This window comes from Macrobrachium rosenbergii, chromosome 3 (assembly GCF_040412425.1).
Source record: "Macrobrachium rosenbergii isolate ZJJX-2024 chromosome 3, ASM4041242v1, whole genome shotgun sequence".
Lineage (NCBI taxonomy): Eukaryota > Metazoa > Arthropoda > Malacostraca > Decapoda > Palaemonidae > Macrobrachium > Macrobrachium rosenbergii.
Window position 1 is genome coordinate 63539614 of NC_089743.1, and position 22909 is coordinate 63562522.

General features: G+C 35.0%; 1 long non-coding RNA gene across 2 annotated transcripts in view; it reads right to left on the bottom strand.

Annotated features, from left to right (window-relative positions):
* The window catches only part of LOC136856531 (uncharacterized), a 616643-nt gene that overhangs the window by 204493 nt on the left and 389241 nt on the right, over positions 1–22909 (bottom strand). For both annotated transcript variants that reach the window (XR_010858386.1, XR_010858387.1), the window contains 2 exons: positions 8129–8144; positions 5522–5610 (listed from right to left, as the gene is read on the bottom strand). This is a non-coding gene — a long non-coding RNA (uncharacterized lncRNA). The remainder of the gene's footprint in view (positions 1–5521; positions 5611–8128; positions 8145–22909) is intronic.

The window sequence follows — 22909 nt, forward strand, 5'->3', positions numbered from 1 at the left end:
ACAACCGGGAACTTCTTTATTTGCCTATTGCGTAATACCACTCAAACACCGTCAATTTGTATTCTTATATTTCAACTTATCTCTTTAAAGTGAATACGAAATTAGTTATAACGTACTTGGATAAGTAATGTTGGAATTAAGTCAAACTGACAATTAACTGACATTATTCACTGGTTAACTTTATCAAGATTATAACCTCAACAATTTTATGCCCGAGTAAGACTAGACACCTTATTTCTGGGTTGTGAAAGTATATGAAGTAATCTGAATATACTTGATATAATCAGGTATATATACTGTAAATATTTTTCTATGCATGGGGTCAACCTAAGCAAACAGAAGGTGCAGTTTGGTCATAACAAATGAATGTCAATGTCTTCATCCAACTGAACAACAATAACAGTAATTAAATGATTTACGAAACAGAGGTTGTCAAGCCAAGCACTAGGAAATTTCAGCCATTCAGCACATAAAAATAGTGAAAATAGGGAGTTCAAGTGGTTGGACTGTAAGATCAAGATATCCGGAAAACAAAAGAAATGAAGTGCAAAGATCTGAAGGTGGAACTGGGAGAAAAGCTCACAGTTCCACTAAGAAGTAACAATTAGAAGTATTGGACTGAGGAAAGGAAGCAGAAATGGACGTAAAAGGCTAAAAAGTGAGTACAGCTAAGGGCTGAAGGGACGCTGCAAACACCCTTTAGTACTGCCTAAAATGCATAACGTGAGGTGCACTGAGGGCACTTCACACTACAGGAAATATAATAGTGACAACCCTGATAGTTATGATATTCCCATCAATGACGTAGAGAAGTACTTATTCGAAAATTAGAACCACGACAGCATTGGAGGCACCTTTCTGACGTTACCCGCAAGGTGAGCATGCCATAAAGCTACTTGTTCACAAAAGCCAGACATAGGACATTATCAAAGACACTAATTACGATAGCCAAGTGACTTAGTCACTGATAAAAGCCTGAAACACAATAGCATCTAAACAAAATACTTTATTCTTATGAACGACCCAAGGGACTACTGTGCTTATTTACAGGCACCAGAAAGACGATACTGTTCAGAGACAATAATTGTCTCACTAAGTCTTCAATCTTTATACCATAAATATCAAGTAGCTAGGACATATCACTTTCGAATATTGATGCACTTTCTCAAGCTCAAGAAATAGGAGCAGACAGCTAGAGAATATATCAATTAGGGACCAAAATAGATCAATTTGTTTAAGACTAACAGAAAATGAATAGCACCAAATAAGATGGAAAAATCTCATTTATATTTATAATTTAGAATTCTGGGTAGGCACAATGAAAACAAAATGTCTTTGAAGCGGTAATTGAAGAGAAAATGACACAGCTCAAAAAACGATACATTTAAAAGTTTTCAAAATGTAAAGGCACAATTTTTTGCCATTTACAAACAAAACACTGTAGTAAAATAATGAAAATTAACTAATTAATTCTTTTAAAAAATTTATTTCCTATGTAACTCATATTAAGAATACAGATTATATCTTATGCAACTTATATCAAAATATCATTTATATCTTATGCAAGTTACATCAAGAAATCTTAACAAATTCAGCAACCAAGGAAACATGAGTTTGACTGAATTTTTGCTTTGGTTATCTGAGGTGATGTTGAACTTCAATACAGCACACTTCAGCGAGATTAAGGTTCCAAGAAAAAAAAAAAAAGAGGTATAAAGGTTTCCTTCTTCTTTTATCAAAGAATGAGGGCTCTCCCATCTCTTTGGAAGCCTACTAATCTATTTTGTACACATTGAAGATTGTTTTTCATTATATACTTATACAGACATTAAAAATTCATCAAACAACTTCCTACTCTGTTATCTTCTTGTAGCGCTTCGCTGTTTGATACTTTCTTTTTTTTATATTTAAAAGGAATAAAGAATGAATGAAGGTAGGATAAACAATACGTGAAATGTTTTTCATTTTTTCATAATGATAGTGGGAGCGTTTTTTATTTGTTTCATAATGATATAAAACGGTTTTAATGTTTCATAACGATAGGGGGAGCGTTTATAACTTGTTTCATAATGATGGTGGGAATATTTTTAATTTGCTTCATAATGACAGTGGGAACGTTTTTAATTTGTTTCATAATGACATTGGGAACGTTTTTAATTTGTTTCATAATAATAGTGGGAACGTTTTTAATTTGTTTCATAATGATATTGGGGACGTTTTTAATTTATTTCATAATGACAGTGGGAAAGTTTTCAACTTTTTTCATAATGCTAATGGGAACGTTTTTAATTTTTATAATGATATTGGGAACGTTTTTAATTTGTTTCATAATGGTATTAGGAACGTTTTTAATCTGTTTCATAATGACAGTGGGAACGTTTTTGTCTCATAATGATAATGGGAACGTTTTTAATGTTTCATAATGGTAGTGGGAACGTTTTTAATTTGTTTCATAATGACAGAGGGAACGTCTTTAATTTGTTTCATAATGATATTGGGAACGTTTTTAATTTGTTTCATAACGACAGTGGGAACGTTTGAATTTGTTTCACATTGACAGTGGGAATGTTTTTATTTCATAATGATAGTGGGAAAGTTTTAAAGTTTATTCATAATGATAATGGGAACGTTTTTAATTTGTTTCATGGTGATAGTAAGAACGTTTTTAATTTGTTTCATAATGATATTGGGAACGTTTTTATTGTTTCATAATGGTAGTGGGAACGTCTTTAATGTTTCAAAATGACAGTGGCAACGTTTTTAATTTTTTCATAATAAGTGGGAACGTTTTTATTTCATAATGACAGTGGAAACGCTTCTCTTTTATTTCATAATGATGGTGGGAACGTTTTTAGTTTGTTCCATAATGACAGTGGGAACGTTTTTAACTTGTTTCATAATGATAGTAGGAACGCTTATTAATTTGTTTGTAATGATAGTGGGAACTTTTAATTTGTTTCATAATGTCAGTGGGAACTTTCTGTTTTGTTTCGTAATGAGGGTGGGAACGTTTTTAATTTGTTTCATAATGATAGTGGGAACGTTTTTGTTTTGTTTCATAATGACGGTGGGAACGTTTTTAATTTGTTTCATAATAATAGTGGGAACGTTTTTAATTTATAATGATAGTGGGATCGTTTTTATTTTATTTCATAATGATATTGGGAACGTTTTTATTTTGTTTCATAATGATAGTGGGAACGTTTTTATTTTGTTTCATAATGATAGTGGGAACGTTTTTAATTTGCTTATAATGACAGTGGGAACGTTTTTAATTTGTTTCATAGATATTGGGAATGTTTTTATTTTGTTTCATAATGATAGTGGGCATGTTTTTAATTTGTTTCATATTGACAGTGGGAACGTTTTTAATTTGTTTCATAATGATAGTGGGCATGTTTTTAATTTGTTTCATATTGACAGTGGGAACGTTTTTAATTTATTTCATAATGCCAGTTGGAATGGATCTAATTTGTTTCATAGTGATAATGGAAAGTGTTTAGTTTGTTTCACAATGATAGTGGTAACGTTTTTCATTTGTATCATAATAATAGTCGGAACGTTTTTCATTTGTTTCATAATGACAGTGGAAACGTTTTTCATTTGTTTCATAATGATATGGGATCGTTTTTAATTTGTTTCATAATGAGAGTCTGAACGTTTTTAATTTGTTTCATAATGACAGTGGGAATGTTTTCAATTTGTTTCGTAATGACATGGGAACGTTTTTTATTTGTATCATAATGATAGTCGGAACGTTTTTCATTTGTTTCATAATGACAGTGGGGACGTTTTTAATTTGTTTCATGATGATATTGGGAACGTTTTTAATTTGTTTCATAATGATATTGGAAACGTTTTTAAATTGTTTCATAATGACAGTGGGAACGTTTTTAATTTGTTTCATAATGACAGTGGGAATGTTTTTAATCTGTTTCGTAATGACATGGGAACGGTTTTAATTTGTTTCATAATGATAGTGGGAACGTTTTTAATTTATTTCATAATGACAGTGGGAATGTTTTTAATTTGTTTCATAATGATAGTAGGAACGGTTTTAATTCGTTTCATAATGATAATGGGAGCGTTTTTAATTTGCTTCATAATATCAGTGGGAACGTTTTTAATTTTTTTATAATGATAGTGGGAACTTTTTCATTTGTTTCATAATGACAGTAGGAACGTTAGTTATTTTGTTTCATAATGATAGTGGGAACGGTTTTAATTTGTTTCATAATGATACTGGGAGCGTTTTTAATTTGTTTCGTAATGATAGTGAGAACGTTTATAATTTGCTTTTTTAGAGATAAAGTGTTCACATCGACAATTCGGAGCATTTCTTATGTTAAATCATTTCGTTACCGTTATGGAGATGATGAAATACGAAAAAGACATCAGAATTGCAAACATTTCTATCTAGTTTTCTAAAGTAACAGATCTCGGAAGCAGATGATGCTAATATCCAGTTGTGCAGTTTCAAATGCGCCATGCAGCAATGACAAAACAAAACGCAAAGAACAAAGAAAAACAGGATATTAGTAAAGAGGCGCAATCTTTGGAAGGCTAACAATGTAAAAAGCTGGTATCGTATAGTTAATCAACAATATACGAGTACAGTTACTTCTCTTACCTGGAGGTTTTTTGAAAAATAACATGTCAAATCTTTATTACATCCCCTTTCGCAAGTATAACGATAATTTCTGCGTAGCATATCAAGTTCGGGATAGTAGCACAAGATGAATATTTTACGTGATGCGCTTAACAAATTATTAAGAATATATAGAGTAAGGGAAGTGAAAGCTGAACAGTTTCTATAACTGGAGAAAGCTCTTTGTCAAAGAAATTTCTTCGTATAGAACTTGTGTAAATACACGAGGTACTAGTTATCAAAACGTCTAGTTATAAAAGAACTTCCACTCTTGGGATGTCACCCTTTTATTTTTGGCTTTGCTTACCCAGATAGTTCATCTGCATTTTGACGACACCATTAACTCTACAGAGGATAATTTCACTGCGATACATAAAAAGAGTAAAGAGAGGAAACTCTACCCAAAAGAATAATTTGAACCAGAAATTTACCTAGCGTATGTTAAGGGTTACACTCACTGGAATACGTAAATTCTTTCCTGCTCAAATGACCTTTACTAACACCTTCAAGGATGTAAAAAGCCCTTCCATCCTTTTCTCATGAGATACACAATTGCCAAGACCTATTTTGAAAGGAGCAAACTTTCTGCTAGTTGATCTCCACTACGCAGAAATGGAAAAGAAAAATTCCAGCTCAACTTCGATATTTTTCCATCGGTTCCGAAAAAAAAACTTTCTTATGTAGGTACAAGAATGGACGCCGACGATTTCAGAGTGTTATGCCGTACTGAACATGAATTATTTGAAAACTACTCGACGAAAAACAATCAGGGCTACACAAACTGACATTGCAATATTAGTACAGATCTACCTTGCTTCCTACTCTGTTAACTTACCACACAATAATAAAAAAAAAACCTACTTTTTTACTTACAAAATATTAAAGTCTGATCGTCTCTTATCTTCAATTCTCGGCGAACAAGAGGGACGAGGTCATAAAGTAGATGATACTATACACATAATCTAAAGAAAATATGAAAAGAAAAACTTAGTGTTTGCTTTAAAAAATTGGCTTTGAATTAAGCTATATTTTTGTGTTTTTAAAACTTACGAAATTTATCATTTGAAGCTTCACAAAATAATTACGGTAATTTATACAAATACCAAAGATCTTAAGAGAAAACTTATTCAGCAAAATTCTTTGAACAAGCTACAACAAGTCAAGTTAAAAGACGTTAATTTTCTTGATAAGAAAACTAATAAATCAATAAGTAACTCATCCAGCGCACAAAATACTCACCATTAAAACAAAGATCCAAATTTCGCTCCTCCCGCCGACTCCTTCGCGTATGCGAGCTTCAATAAATTCATATCATAGAATTCACCTTTCATATTATGGTAATATCGTCATTCAACTGGTATTCCGGCCGGCCGTTCCTCTTGCAGTCGAACGAATTCGCTTCTAAACCGGTCTCCTCTCAAAATTCATTCGCCGCTGAATTTCAATTCCTTGAAATTGAAATTACGGGTGAATCTACGCCGAAACTTCGGCGATGAACCCCGGCGCTAACTTGCCGCTTTCAAGGTCATTTAACCCGAAATTTTAATTCATTAGAGGTGAACTTAAGTGCTGAATGGATGCACAAACTTTTCGCGTGAACCCAGATACTAACATCCGTTACAGTGATTTAACATTGGAACTTTAAGAGGATATATATGCGCGCAAGAATGTTTTAAATTGCATACTGTGAAAATTCATTAAAAAAGAAAGAGAGAAAGAAAAAGACGGTCTTACAAATCACTTTGCGCTTAGTCAAACTTGTTTGGTAAGTAGGCTTTCAACAACATTTGGAAACACTGTGCAGATACAGAATGGAAACTGTTAACGTTACGTTCTAAAGTTTGATTTTCGTATAAAAAAAATTACCTTACTGCTCACATACCTTGGACGAGTCCTTGCTAATAATGTTGCTGATTTCAAGCTATCCAGAACGATATTTGGTGGTTCACTTAAAAAATTATTATTTGAAATAACAAGAAACATTATTAACACGTCAGTGAGAACCAAAAATATCTCTTGCTATGTTTAAAAAAAAAAAAGCTTTGTAATGAATCGTAACCATTCGTAAGAATTATATTTTAGCTCATAGAGGTAGTCAGTAAATACCAACGATATAATAACTTGGATTTTGATACTTCAACACAAGATTTGGTTCGATCTGAAAATACCTTGTCTAATTAGATCGTCAATTCACCTGGTTTGTCCTTGACATGCAAGTTTAATTATAAAGACATTATTAATGAAGTGTTCGATGCCACACGATAGTATTTTATTTCTGCCAAGGAAGAATTTTGACTGAATGGTAAATGTTGCGGCCAAATGTGACAAAACTGAACAGTTCTAAAATACAAAAGGTAATTTTTGAAAGCAAACCTTCTTGACAATCATTCTTTTAAGTTTTACAAACGCACAAAAATAAATCGATGAATTCCGAAGTAATAATTCGCTACTGGGCATCACATAACATTGCGATGATTGATTTAGCAATGAAATTATAACAAAATCAGATGTTAAAGCTTTGTAGGACGTGCAACATTTACAATAAATAAGAAGAGGAGTAAATCTGCAGCGCTTTTACGCTTCAACCGACACTGACGAGTTTAGATACTTAGCCTTCAATGTTTTGTTATCGTTCTGAATAACTTGTGTTTTATACCAAGTGCTCTTGGAGTCATAAGTGGCTAAATATAATATATAAACTTTTAACTCACTATAATCAAAAGCAAACCTATAATGGCCCATAAAAATTACATAAATCCATAATAGGTATATATGGCATGAAATCAAACAAGTATGTCATCACTAGATAACGGAAACAGCACAAATATGAAAGCAAAAATACTTTGCAACAGAAATCTAACATGCAACATCAGTTTTACAATATTTTCTACATGCTACAAACTACAAACAAAGCACAAAATTATATTAAAAATAACACCTTATAGGAATAATGATTAGACAAAGAATAACACTGCACAAAACCTATTTAAACATCAAAATACAAGAAACATCATTCACGGTTTTTCCCAAGTAACCCCATTTCATAAAAACCCACAAACCTAGTGACGTAACGAACCTCATACACAGTATAAGGCACTGTGTAATAATAACAAGTGAAAAACTTTCGCACAGTCCTGCCGAGAAGAAAGGTTTGTGTTGTTCATGATTCACAGCATAGACTTTGGTATTCTTATTAATTAAATAGCAAAGTTTGGTGGAGTTTCCCAGTGCCAGAAGAAAGTTCTCAGTACCTTCATGATTTTCGTAGCAAAGTTTTTTGGCTTCTCCCAGTTTCATAGCAAAGTTTTGGTGTGGGTCAAAATTCCTCATACACAGTAATAATCTGACATATAAAATATATCACAAGGAACCTATTCATATCAAGATATAAATTATAATTATAAATAGCCGCAGCCGCATGAGATACATAAAAATGGAAACTAAATGGACTCCAATTGCCTTTGGTATAAAACTCCTTACCTGCCGAAGAAAGCATCTGTAATAAAAAAAAATAAAAATTTCATTAGAATCAAATTATCTGATTAGGGAAGACTGGAATCTCAATGATCAAATTAAACTTCAGAATTCTGTTACATGCTGAGTAATCAAGTTAAACAAAAAAGTAAAATTACGAAAAATTTAATAAACTGTTTCTCCAGTTTGGAAACTTACACAAAATCAATATTGGTGAGCAACTGGTTAGAAATAAATCACGATAAGAAATGGAATACGAGCGTTCTGGCGCGCGCGCACACACACACATACACACAAATACATACATAAATCTGTACATATATATGTGTGTATATATATGTATACACACATACATATGCATAAACATTTGTTGGTCAGTTGATTTTATGCACTCCCAGTGCTTCCAGTGAGTATTAAAGGACGATTAATTGAGTATCTTCTCTTCACTCAAGAGCCCTGGCGGAATGCACGTGGCTGACCAGTTGCTCTCATGTTCCCCAAACCACTCTTGAATTGTTCTTTGCTGAGCAGTCGTTCTCACGCTCCCCCGGAAAAGAGCTCTTGGTCGATCAGATGTTCATGTGCTTTGGCTATTCTGTAATCCTTGTGCTCTCATATATATACATACATACATACACATACAGACACACACATTATATATATATATATATATATATATATATATATATATATATATAATATATATATGCATATATATGAGCAGATATACATATATATCAAATATATATATATATATATATATATATATATATATATATATATATATATATATATATATATATATATATATATATATATATATATATATATATATAATATATATATATATATATATATAATATATATATATATATATATATATATATATATATATATATATATATATATATATATATATATATATATATATGAGAGCACAAGGATTACAGATTAGCCAAAGCACATGAACATCTGATCGACCAAGAGCTCTTTTCCGGGGGAGCGTGAGAGCGTCTGTTCAGCAAAGAACAACTCCAGAGTGGTTTGGGGAACATGAGAGCAACTGGTCAGCCACGTGCACTCGCCAGGGCTCTTGAGTGAAGAGAAGATATTCATATAATTGTCCTTTAATGCTCAATGGAAGCACTGGGAGTGCATGAAGTCAAATGAGCAGCAAAGAACACTACTCTCTTTCTTGAGAGCACACAAAGGTAACCTATAAGACAAATGTTGTAGCATCTGAACAAAGGGATAAAATGTAAGATTGCAAAACTGTCGAAGGGTCCTTACCTCCAATCACCCTTGGGCAAGCTAAACAATATCATTAAATTGCTGTTAATAGAATGGATGCAATTATTCAGTATACTAACATATAAATGTATATGCATATGTATGTGTGTATGTATTATATATACATACATACATGTAAATATGTATACATATATTTATATGCATATATATAGTGTATATATATACATATATATACACATATATACATATACACAGTCAAAAAGAAGTACCAAAATCAAGCACATATGTACATCGAGTAAATACGGATTAAAGGGCTTTCAAATAAAGCCTTAATTTGGATCCATGAAAAAAGACTGAAGGTCAAAAGAATGAGAACCTACTCTTTTATGAATTATTCATCTTCGTCTCTTAAGTTAATAGTTATTATCGTAACAAGTACTCGCGGTAGAATACTGTAATGAGGTCGCGAAATCTGTCTTACATATTCGTTTCGGTGCACGTATTCTAAATTCTCTGAGACTATACAAAAAAGAAAATATAATTCCTTGTTTTGCTTCACATCGCTATCTTCCATCCGAAGAATTTGCCTCCGATTATTAAAATAAATAAATTATCGTTTACTTGAATGTGTCAAAACAAGACACTACGTATAATTACTCAGCGTAACAAGTTTATTCTGAGATCAACTCTGCTTCACAGCAGCAACCTTTAGGCAAAGCCACGACCTCTCTAGCGTCATCAACGGAGCAACACTATTTAAAAGTAACAAACTTACTACTTGCTTATTCAAAGTGGTTCTCTGAATGGCCGGGGTGACTTGAACTTCGCTTACCTTTGGGGACCGCAAATTTCGGCTTAAGTATTCATGAATCGCGCTTATCTCGAACGCCTGCCCTGACACCTACAAAGATAGCCGCGCTTACCTAAATTTTCCGAGGGCGTGGATAGGATTCTGTAATCCGGACACCACTGGCACCTGCGGGCGCTTGAGGACCTGCCCAACGCGGTTGCAGTGAGCACAATCAAAATAAGCAAAGAACGTTTTCATGTGTGTAGTCAACTACACTGAACATAAATACTATACTGGTACAAACAGGAACTCAGTTGATTCATCACCAGTAATCACAAACATAGAGCTACAAATGTCGTTTAATATGCAATTCGCTCTACCTAGGTAATAATACCGAAGTGGAAATGTAACTGATAGGTGGTTCGTCACCTGGCAGATTCGATCCCTAGGTGACGAACCAATTATCAATTATAATCACCACTCGGTATTATTTCGGAGGTAGAGCAAATTGCATGCTAAACGACATTTGTAGCTTAATGTTTGTGAATATAAAAAAAATAGTACGGTGATGTGATAATTCATAAACTATAATAAAATAATGGTAATTTTTAAAACCTAAAATCGTTTGCATCGAGAAATGAAGCTCTGGCATTTTGCGAACACCCTTGCCAACGTCTCAGTTGAGGTGAGATGATAATAGAAGCGAGGTAAGTATGCAATACCTAATTAAAAGGGAAGGGAAAAGACGAATGAGTTAGACAGACACACGAAGCAATATATAAGCACCTCTTGGTTCTTCAAACAGGAACTTGGACATGCACCTAAATTCAGTACCATCACTGTGAGAGAGATAATCATCAGCAGATAAACCTCAATTACACAACAGCAAGGTATAACTCGAAAAATAACAAAAAGTAACAACACTGTATAAAAATAAGGACAATAATAAATTTTCGTGAAAATAAAACAATCAGTAGTTTTAAAAAATCCCTAGGTAAAATATCTTATTCCGGGTTCTTCATTTACAAATCTTGGTCAAAGTTTACCACATAATTATCGCGGTTAAGATGAAACTTGCAGAACTAATAGCATTTCATAATCAACAACTAATTAACCTGCTCGATATTTTAAATGATAAAAACATTAAACATATCACTGCGTTTCCCTGGCTAGGGAATGCTCTGTACTAAATGAGAATATTAAAATATTGAGGACATTGTAGAATGTTCCTAGACAACTTGAATGAAATAATCATGAAGCACTCAATATTTTCTTGGTTTCTGCAGTGTTAGTAACTTTTCCTTTCCTATTTACAAACAAGCAACTTCGCCAACAACTTACACGATTGCGATTGTATGTTTACATGTTAAACTGGCACCCATACCGAGATATCCAGACAGACCTTTGCATTCTCATATAAAAAAAAAAAATATCAAACTTTAGTAACCTCTATATTTCTGTTTTTCATTTGCGCAAAACAATGTATCGTAATTTGTGGGGAAAAGGGTGACAACGATTAAAAGTTATTCATTATCCCAGTGTGTCTGGCTGTGAAGCTGTGTCCCAAGAGAGAAATAAACAGGTTATATAAAACTCCACTGAAATGTTTTGCATAAATTTTCTCCCGAGGGGTTATTCAAAGAAAATGAAAATGGACATCAGTGAATAAGCCAGTATCCAAATTTATACTGTAGCAATTTTTGACCATTTGATTGCATAGTCTGTAAAAAAGAATTATCAGTCTCAATGGTAACTGTATTTGAAGAATTATGAAAATTTGCTATCTAGTAATCATATGTCTGTTGTGATAACGTATTGCAATATCTAAATATTCATGCGCCATATCTTCATAAACATTAGGCTGAGGCTATGTCAAACGACAGCCATATTTCGCTCCTTACAATTTCATCTTTTTCAATAATTTGCCCATACGCGACAATAGTCTTTTTTCATGGTATGTTGTTAATAAGTATTTTGACGACGATCTAACCTTTTTCATTTCAAAGGAAACTAATTTATGATCTTGATTCAGATTTTCATTTTAATTTATCAAAGCAGTGCATGCACTTCCATGATTATGGCACCAGTTTACTGATACATAAATGTGGAAAGAGCGCCAAAACTTATTATTTCCAAGCCCTACAACAAAGTTGGCAGAAAAATATTAGTATCCAGAGAAAAATACAGATGCAAATTGTGCGCGGTCATTAAACTGAAACTGAAAAATTGAATGCCATGAAACTAGAAGAAAAGAGGAAACGAAGCTGGGATATCTGAAACTCCATTTCAGAAGATCTGCAAGCAAGGAGTGATAGGGAGTCCACATTTTTGGAAAGGTGGTGTTCGTCAGTGCTGATGAGTGGAGTTAAACGATGGTGTGCTTAATTGCCTATTCTTCTTAATAAATCTTCCAATATGTTCTGAGAGGAGAAAATGAAACTGCTGTTCTGATTTCCAGCGTAAATTGCGCTACAATAGTGATGCTTGTATCCTTGAACTGTAGATGACTGCAGCCCAGTAGTTGCCATCACACCTTGAACCTGAAGAACTTTTGTAAAGTTGCTTTTGGTTTTAAATTTACTCTGTGTATTTGATGGAGTTGTCTTCGACATGTCCTTACCATAAATCGTGAGATAATAGTAAATGGTAGTGTCAGCTGAAAACTACGAAAAAGAAAAGCTGGGAATGCGCGGAGATTTGTGAGAGACGAAGCACAGGAAAGGCACGAGTGATCCTTTATGTCACACGGCGTTGAAGGCGACGATGATGATGTATTTGATGTTAGAATTCCTTCGATAGGTTTTGTGAAGGTTTACTCTAGTCGGAAATACTCTTGCCAACGAATTTAAGAGGAAAGTGCATGACCAGCCTGAAAGCATTGGCTGTTGTAAGTCTTGGAAATAATTAGTTTTGGAGTTCCTTCCGTATTTACGTATCAGTAAAATGGTCTCATCATCATGGAAGTCCATGCATTGTTTTAATCAAGTAAACTAAAATTCTAAACTAAGACCATAACTTAGTTTCCTCTGAACTGAAAAAAGGGCTAAATCGTCGTCAAAATCCTTATTAAATGCATACATCTTCATTGTTAAGTATATTATGCTGTATACAGATTTTAAATGTGACGTCAATATTCTTTTTAAGACTGTTCGAAGACAAAAAATGTAATCTTCGAAACTAGTCGCGAGAAATAAAGATGCGTTCCGTCCAATTGCTGGTTTGTTATATATATATATATATATATATATATATATATATATATATATATATATATATATATATATATATATATATATATATATATATATATATATATATATATATATATATAATGTGTGTGTGCGTGTGTGTGAGTGTGCGCGCGTCTTATTTTAAGTGAAGAAGTAAGAATGCAACAATCACAGAACTGCATTTTCAATTCTTTTTTATTTTCATTTTTGCTATGCATGTTCTACTTTTGGCATTCCTGGAATTTATTTTTGTCTTTTAATTTTATTTTCAAGTTATTTCCAATTAATTGAATGCACAGCTTCCTTGATAGAATACTTGATCTAGAGCTATGGACCTCAAAATAAATGAAATACAAACAGTGGTAATGAGGACAGAAAACGCATAAAGGGTTGAAATAACATTAGACGGAGAAAGGAACAACTGTACCCAATTATATCTTTCAAATATTCTGGAAAAATATCCAATACAGGTTCTCTTAAACTAGAAATTACAGATTGGTTAAAAAAGACAAATCAAAGTATGGGCAGCTGCATAAGATGTGAAATCAAATGGACTGAAATTGTTCACAAAAGTAAGATTATACATAAATTCAGTGAGATCTGTATCGTTATATGGACATGAATCTTAGAATGACGATGAAACAATATCTAATACATTATGTCGATTTGGTAAACAACTGATGATTTCCTCCAGAGATAATTTCCTTGAGCTATTATTGTACATCTAAACTATGTCATTTAATGTTATAAATCTAACTCTTGATAACACAATCCCGAGCCTCGACACTATATAACACAGCTGTCATTTTTTTATTTCTTTTTCTCTCTATTTCTCTTTAGTCTTTATTGCTTTTGGTTCCGCCCAGATTCTCATATGGAGGTGACAATTTAGATCGTAAAGCTATATGAAACTCTCTCTCTCTCTCTCTCTCTCTCTCTTCAATCTCAATAATATATATATATATATATATATATATATATATATATATATATATATATATATATATATATATATGTGTGTATATATATATGTGTGTGTGTGTGTGTGTGTGTGTGTGTGTGTGTCACATACACCGTGACATTTTTATATTCACTAAAACATTAAGCTACAAATGTCGGTGTTGTTGTCGGCTCCCACTGTCGGGAGTTCGAGTCTCCCTAGTGACGAATCGCTTATCACTTGCTATCCCCCTTCCGTGTTATTCCCGAGATCGAGAGAACTGCATATCAAACGACATTTGTAACTTAATAGACCGGCAGCCCAGACTGTTTATTCAGAGTTTTGAACACAAAAGGTTTGACCCCCTAGATAAGTAGTGCCTACCCCCAACATCTCAAAAATGTATTGCTGCCGGATCAGAACTCTGGCTTTTGCATCAAAAATGAACCCTAAAAACTGAAAAAAAAATGTTTTTTGTCAGAGTGAAAAACATATGCTTGAAACTTTTCCTAAACCTTCCTTGGAGTCCCCTGAACACAGAATGAGCAATGGCAGCAATGTCAAGGCTGGCTTTATGTTCGCCAGCAGCTTCCAAAGGGGGGTTCAAATTCACGGTTATTCCGAGTAAGGAACATATGCCTAAAACTTTCATAAAAACCTTCCTTGGGACCACATGAACTCTGAATGACCATTGCCAGCAAATTTCTCTCTGGCTTTCCACCCGCCAGCAAGCTTCAAAGGAGGCATGCAGTACAATTATGTGACAGCAGTGTATAAATATGAATGAAGTAGAAATTATTCTCTTTTAACATTGTATTTAGGAATGTATCATGACTAAAAGGAGGAAAAAATGGTGCATACTGATAAAAATCCAGATGTAACCAAAAACGTTCTCTATCAGTGCTGAGTTGTCGTCTGGCAGCAGGGTCAGGAAGTAAACTAACAGCTGATGCCGTGAAACTTGATGTCGTGTACTGGACGCCTAAGCTATAGATGTTGTTTTCACTGTAAGATAGGTAAGCTTTTGCCATTATTACTCCATAACATACAGCAGGAATGTATTTAGCATACATATCTATGTGAACGTAACTTGTAAATGATCGCACCGAGCATTTATCGCCCAGGAAAATAATTCTATGTGCCACTGTGATGTAGCTCTACAGTTTTGTGTATATAAAGAAATTGATTTGGCTTACACATGCTTCTGGGTATGCTTTGCACAGTCTGGCCATTCAATTGTACGGAGTGATTTGTAAATCGTGTAAAGTGTAAGCAATGGTAAGGCAAATTAGTCATTAGAAGTAATAAAACTGATACTGAGTAGAGGACATTTGGGTACTTTGTGAGCGGGAGACTTCAGTCAGGTGGCTGTGTGCGTTACAGTGATATGCGAAAGGTAGCATGAAAAGCAATATTATTTTCATGTGAAATAACGCAAGCAGATTCTTATGCAAAACAGTTATACTGCTATGACTATATATATGAAAGACAACAAGTTCTTGATGTATTATAATTATATGAAAGTTGAGTTTGCGGAATTGTGGCACCAGCGCGAGTTGTTTCCCGCCATTCAGGAGAGCATCCAGGAAAGCAAACTCAGCTCTTGAGAGTGAAACAGGACAACAAAAATATCAACACTCTCATAGAAGGAATGAAAAACACATGCAATCCTTTTACCATTGCCTCTAGTTCAGAACTCTATAACATATCCTCAGGAAAAGCAGCACAAGATGCTACGAGGGAATATCTTTTAGGGACCCTAAACAGAGGAAAGCAAATGAGACAGTTATTTGAGGCTGAATGTTTGGATGAGACACGGTTCTTAAAACGTGTACCGAGAATGAGGGTGATGAACTTTGCAGCAGAAAATGTCAAGCCTTCACGAACCATTAAGGATGCAAATACAGCAGAGGGAGTACGGGATGTCTTTGGCAGGATTCTCACCATTTCAGCAAGAACAAACAAGAATGTCAATCTTCGTCATTTGCTAAGCTTCCCAATTACCACTGTCCCACTGGCACTGGCAAACGCTGATGGCACCATTTTGAAAATTGACAAAGCTGCACTTACAAAGGTGTTGGAGAATTATCAAAATGTAGTCCTGGACTCCACTACTCTCCCAAACATCAGAGTGACAGTACTTGATGGTGGCGTCATCTTACACGACCGTGCTACAACACACCAGAGCCTCGTATGGGACAATGGTGCAAGATTTACTGGTAAAGGCCTGCTCTTTCCATGGAGAGGAAGTCCATATCATCTTTGACCAGTACAAGTCTCCTTCCATCAAAGATTACGAGAGAGAGCTTCGAGGAGGCATTCACCAAAAGTTTGTCATCACAGACTCTGACCAAGCCCAACGTCAGAGTGGAGCGACACTCCTGAAAAACACTTACTTCAAGGGAGAATTTTCCCGCTTTGTGATGACAGAATGTGTCAAACCCTGTTATGGGTCTGTAATTGGACAGAAAACAATATACATATCATATGGAGGAAAATGCATTAAGCTCAAGAATGATGAAAGCAATATGCTCCAAGTGACAAAACCAGATCATCTGCAAGCTGAACATGAAGAGGCAGACTCCCTTATTGCCTTCCATGTATCAAATATCCTAGAAGGGAATATAATTGTCAGATCATCCGACACAGATGTACTTGTGATCCTTCTTGGTTTACTGGGACAATATGAGTTTGGAGAAAATGTGATTTTAGATTGTGGATCTGCCAACCATAGTAGGTTCCTTGATGTGTCTCAGATGGCTGAAGAGCTGGAAAAAAAATGATGGTCTAACAGATGCCCTTCTTGGTTTTCATGCCTTACCTGGCTGTGATTTTACCTCCGCTTTCTTCCAGAAAGGGAAGATTAAGCCCTCCAGGATGTTAGAGGAAGACTTGAATGCCATCAGACACCTTCGGACCTTAGCATCAGATGAGGTGGACACTGAGGGAGTCACAGAGTTCATCTGCCATATGTATGTATGGATACTCAGGTATATAATAACATCAATGAATGACGGTTTATATAAAGCTTTCCTGAAGGTAACTGACTGTACTGTAGTGGGAAAGCAACATCTCTCAAAAATGTGAAAAAACTTAACTGTGCTTCCCTCCCTCCCTCCCTCCTTGTGAAAAGACAGCTTCACTGCATATCAAGCGTGCAAACTATGTTGCCAGGATGCGGACAAGGGCGGACACATCCATTCCAACTTGTGGCTGGAATCCTTGTGATTTTGGGTGGTTGACTACCACCAGTGGATTTCAACCCAAATGGTTTTCTGGCAGTTCCATTCCTGCAGAGTGCCTCTCCACACTGAACACTACGTCAGATATATCAGCTCACTCAGATAGTTTTGGGACTGGAGATGAGGAGCTGTCGGAAGATGCCTGGAGTGACGACAGCAATACTGATGAGGAGTAACATAAACAGAAGCTACATTTTTTTCCAGTCTGTGTGATTTTCCGTGCAGTTACTTTTTTGACAGCATCGCAGCATGGTATGTCTCATATTCAGAGCAGTTATATTTTGACAGCATTGCACAGCAATTAATGTTTACCCATATAATTAAATGAACATTTTCTTGTTTCCAGTAGAAAAAGTGCGCATATTTTTCTAAGATTACAGTTAGCTATTATGGTATAATTATGAGAAATTAAGCTGAGTTCATGAGGAATACTTTTTCCGCAGTTTCAGCTTTGTGTTCTTAACTCTGAAAAAATTGTAATTGAACCTCTGATGGATTTAGGAGTTGCTGGCGGGTGGAAAGCCAGAGATAAATTTGCTGGCATTGGTCATTCTGAGTTCATAAGGCCCGAAGGAAAGTTCGGGCAAGTTTTTAGCAATATTTCAGCCTTGTGTTCTTAACTGCGAATAAAAGTGAATTTGAACCTTCGGTCGATTTGGGAGTTGCTGGTGGGTGGAATGCCAGAGAAATTTGCTGGCAATGGTCATTCTGAGTTCATGGGGTTCCAGGGTGGTTTTTATGAAAGTTTTAGGCATATGTTCCTTACTCTGAATAAACGTGAATTTGAACCCCCCTTTGGAAGCTGCTGGCGAACATAAAGCCAGCCCTGACATTGCTCATTCTGTGTTCAGGGGACTCCAAGGAAGGTTTAGGAGTTTCAAGCATGTTTTTCACTCTGACAAAAAAATTTTTTTATTTTTAGGGTTCATTTTTTTATGCAAAAGCCAGAGTTCTGATCCGGCAGCAATACATTTTTGTGTTCAAAACTCGGAATAAACACTCTGGGCTCCTGCTCTATAATGTTTGCAATTACAAAAATGTTATGATGTATGTGATAAAAATTCATAAACAGCTATGTCAAAATGTATCAATCAGCTATCATGGTGGAGTTGACTGATATCGATTCTAAGTACAAAAGCCTGAATTCGACGGGCATATGTACGAAAAAGTCGGCATCAATTTATACCACTCTCGACAGTCGAATGGTAAAATATCGTCACTATTGTCATAAGTTCCCAGTGCCGGGAGTTCGAGTCTCCCTGGTCACAAATCGCTTGTAACTCCCCTTTGATTTTATTCCTGAGATTGAGTGAATTGGACATTAAACATGGGCACTTAATGTTTTCTATGTGTATATATATATATATATATATATATATATATATATATATATATATATATAATATATATATATATATATATATATATGTGTGTGTGTGTGTATGTATATATATATAATATATATATATATATATATATATATATATATATATATATATATATATATATATATATAATATATATACTGTATATGTATATAATATATATATATATATATATATATATATATATATATATATATATATATATATACATATATATATAAATGTATTGGTCAACTTTGAAAAACTGACTAATAACTTATCGAAGTACGTGGAAGCTGTAACTGGTATTTATATATAAACTACATACTTTCCGTTGAACATCTCTCAACACACATAACTTTTGAACAAATGTATCTTTCCTAGAAAAGGAAGTACCAAGCATCCATCTTTATATTCTGGGCCTTGTGAGACGATCAAAGTCCCTAAACAGAACTGCAATTGTATATTCCTGAAGCAACAAACCCATGTTCAAAAAAAAACATAATTTTCGACACAAATAAAAAGATTAAAACACTTGTAGATTCAGTCTTCGACAACTGCCCCTTTTATTACGTCACTGTAAGCTAAGGCACTGCAAGTATAAGATGGAAAGCCTCCAACAATCCCCTTTAACCTCACCACAGCATGGGCGAGCAGATTTCCATCGCTCTCGATCTTGAATTTTGAGGTGAAGTAGCCCGGGGAAGATATCAAGGATACCTCCCCCCCCCCTCCCCATTTCTCCTTCCCTCCAGGAACCTCACTCTTAATAACATCGGGGTATTGACCCCCGCCCTATACCAGGGATAGACAAGCCGAGCGTGGAATTACGTTAAGTTCCCCCTCGCCCTCACCCCTCGTTTGTAAAGAAAATGGGATAATGCACAGGGTCCTTTTATATTTCGACGCTTTTGCTCTCACCCGTGTTAGCAAATGTGATGGGAGGATCTGGCACTGGAGTAAAAGGAGGGGCAACGGGATTCCACTTTAGAGGGACTGGATTTTTCCTCTCTCTCTCTCTCTCTCTCTCTCTCTCTCTCTCTCTCTCTTTTATTTCAAGGAACAGATACGCTAGGGGCGATGGGGTGGCACTAAACCTCAAACGACCTACGAGAGAGAGAGAGAGAGAGAGAGAGAGAGAGAGAGAGAGAGAGAGAGAGAGAGAGAGAGAGAGAGAGAACGCTTATGCAACACTGATGTCAAGTTACTAAATATTTCTGAGTCTCCAACAATACACGCTTGGTGATCTACCGTTACATCTTAGTTTATCCTAATAATCTAAGAATCTATAAAGTATTCCCAATTTCTGTTGTGGTCCTAGTCTATTTCTAAAATATATAGTGCTCCTAGTTTTGCATCTCCTGTCTACTGAACGTCATTTCAATGCAATGTATTTTTTTCCAAAAAGCACAAAGAGACAGGCAACTAAATACTCTTGCCTAAGCTATGGTCAAAGAAAACAGAAGGAAAGAGTAGGTATACTAAACACAACAGAAGCAAATGTTAGCCTTCTCAAGAGACTAAAAGTAACAGAATATGAGGAAAGGTGCAGCACGCAAGGACACAGCGCCAAAGCCAGATAGCAGCGTTAATGAGACAGTTGCCAAAAAGAGTTAAGCTGAGATCATGAACGATCCACGAAATACGAAATTTAGGCTGCAGAGTCAAGCACTGGGGCACTTTCAGCATTCGGCGTTTAAGGCATCGAAAAGGGCGTTGGAGTGGTTCGATAGCAAGATAAAGATCCAGAAAATAAAGAGAAGTAAAAGGATCTAAAGGTAAAAAATGGGAGACAACCACACAGCTACATGACAAAGTAACAATTACAGAGGTTGGACAGCTCGATTGAAGAGCAGCGGGACTGAAATGGAATTGGAATATAGAATTTAGGCCAAAGGCCAAGCGCTGGGACCTATGAAGTCATTCAGCGCTGAAAGGTAAATTGACAGTAAGAAGGTCTGAAAGGTGTAACAGGAGGAAAACCTCACAGTTGCACTATGAAACAATTGTTAGAGGAGGTGGAAAGTCAGCCTGAAGAAAAAGAATACGAACAGAGGTACAGAAAAAGGAATGAAATAGATTGCAGCTAGGTGCTGAAGGGACGCTGCAAAGAACCTTAAGTAATGCCTACAGTGCACCACCTGAAGTGCACTGACGGCACTAACCCCCGACGGGGCAACCGGAATGGAGGTAGAGTAAAAGATGAAAACGTTAGTATAAACACCTTTTACCATTGCCTAAAGTGTACCACGTGAGATGCACCAACGGCACTACCGTCTTGCAGGGAAGCTGAAATACCGATCTTCAAGCATTGTACCTGAAGTGGTGGTACAATTTTAGTGAAATTTGCTTAAATTTTATAGATTTTAGATTTTGGAAACTTCCGTTGATCTGGACTGGTCTTTCATAAATTTATTTCTATGCAAGCAATCAACAAATAATTCCATATTCTATGATTTTTATTCTTATTTTTCTAATGTGTGTAAGAGAGAGAGAGAGAGAGAGAGAGAGAGAGAGAGAGAGAGAGAGAGAGAGAGAGAGAGAGAGAGAGAAATTGGAGTTAAACCTTTGGACAAAAGCGAGAGGAATTTAGTGCTAAAGGAGAAAATGCAGAGCGCTTTCAGCCCGAAATTTACAAATCAAATGACGTACAGAGGGGAGCCAAAATCACTCATAATTTCTTTAGTAGTTCACTCATTACAGCAATCAAAGGAAAAGAACAAAACACAAAGTTCTTTCTCTTTCACTCTTTTAATTTTTTTTTCCCGTCTTTTTATTCCGTCTATTTTTCTTTCCCTGGAAGAAATAAGTGAAACTCCAGCGCACAACTTCGGAAGACAAAAGATGGCAAGGACAATAAAGTTACCTCAAAGAAAAAGAAGTTAGGATATTGCTCTAACAGCATAGGAGATATCTCTCTCAGAAATGTTGACGGCAAGGAGTAATTCAGTCTCTTGCCAGAGGAGAAAATATAAAATTACTGTGTTCAAGTGGGTATACTCGCACATATGAAGACTGTTTTTGTATACACAAAATACAATTAATATTTGTATACATCCATGTACATGCGTCCATAACGTAAATACTACATGCATAGATGCATACAGTTAAACCATTAAAGAAAAATGTAAATGTAGCCGCATCTGCCAATAATCAGAATCATATAATCATAACCCAACAAAAAAGGAAAAATTAAAGTATGGGAAATATTCTAACCTATTCCATAACAGCATTAAAACTACATGAAGATAACTCCGTCTAATCTGTAGATTATAATAAATTTATTATCATTATTTTCCTGAAGATGAAACGTATTCATATAGAACAAGCCTACAGGGGCCACTTACTTGAAATTCATGCGTCCAAAGAATATGGTGTTCGTCTGAAAGAAGTAACTAAGGGTAACAGAAAATACAGAAAGGAGAGTTCAGTTATCAGAAAAGAAAATTGACAAAAGAATAAATTAATAAAAATGTAAGTAAATTACAAAACACAAGGAGAAATGTTTAGGGCAATACTGTCATGCTTTCACTGTCCGTGAAATTATATTCAATTGTACGAAATAAAGTTCATAAACAACTCTACCACTATCTAAAAACCGTCTATCAAACCCTGACAATATGAACAGTAAACAAAAAAAAAACATAGCCTCTCTTGTGACCTACATAACGGAAATATTAAAAACATTCCATCTACCATTAAACATAATACTGGAGTCACACCTAGGATACTGAATTATACATACGTCTAAAACAAAACAACGAAAATATTACTCCGCAAACACCATAAGATCAAAAGTCCTGAAAGTACCAAGAAACAAAGGCGTGGAGGACATTATTGTTCGAAAATATTAAGCGGCACCATAAAATAATTGTGATTGTGAGTTACTATCAAGTATCTTCTTTGTCTTAAGCCTTGCCCATTTCTATATGGGGTTGCTATTTCCTGTCACCTTCTCCACCTTCCTCTG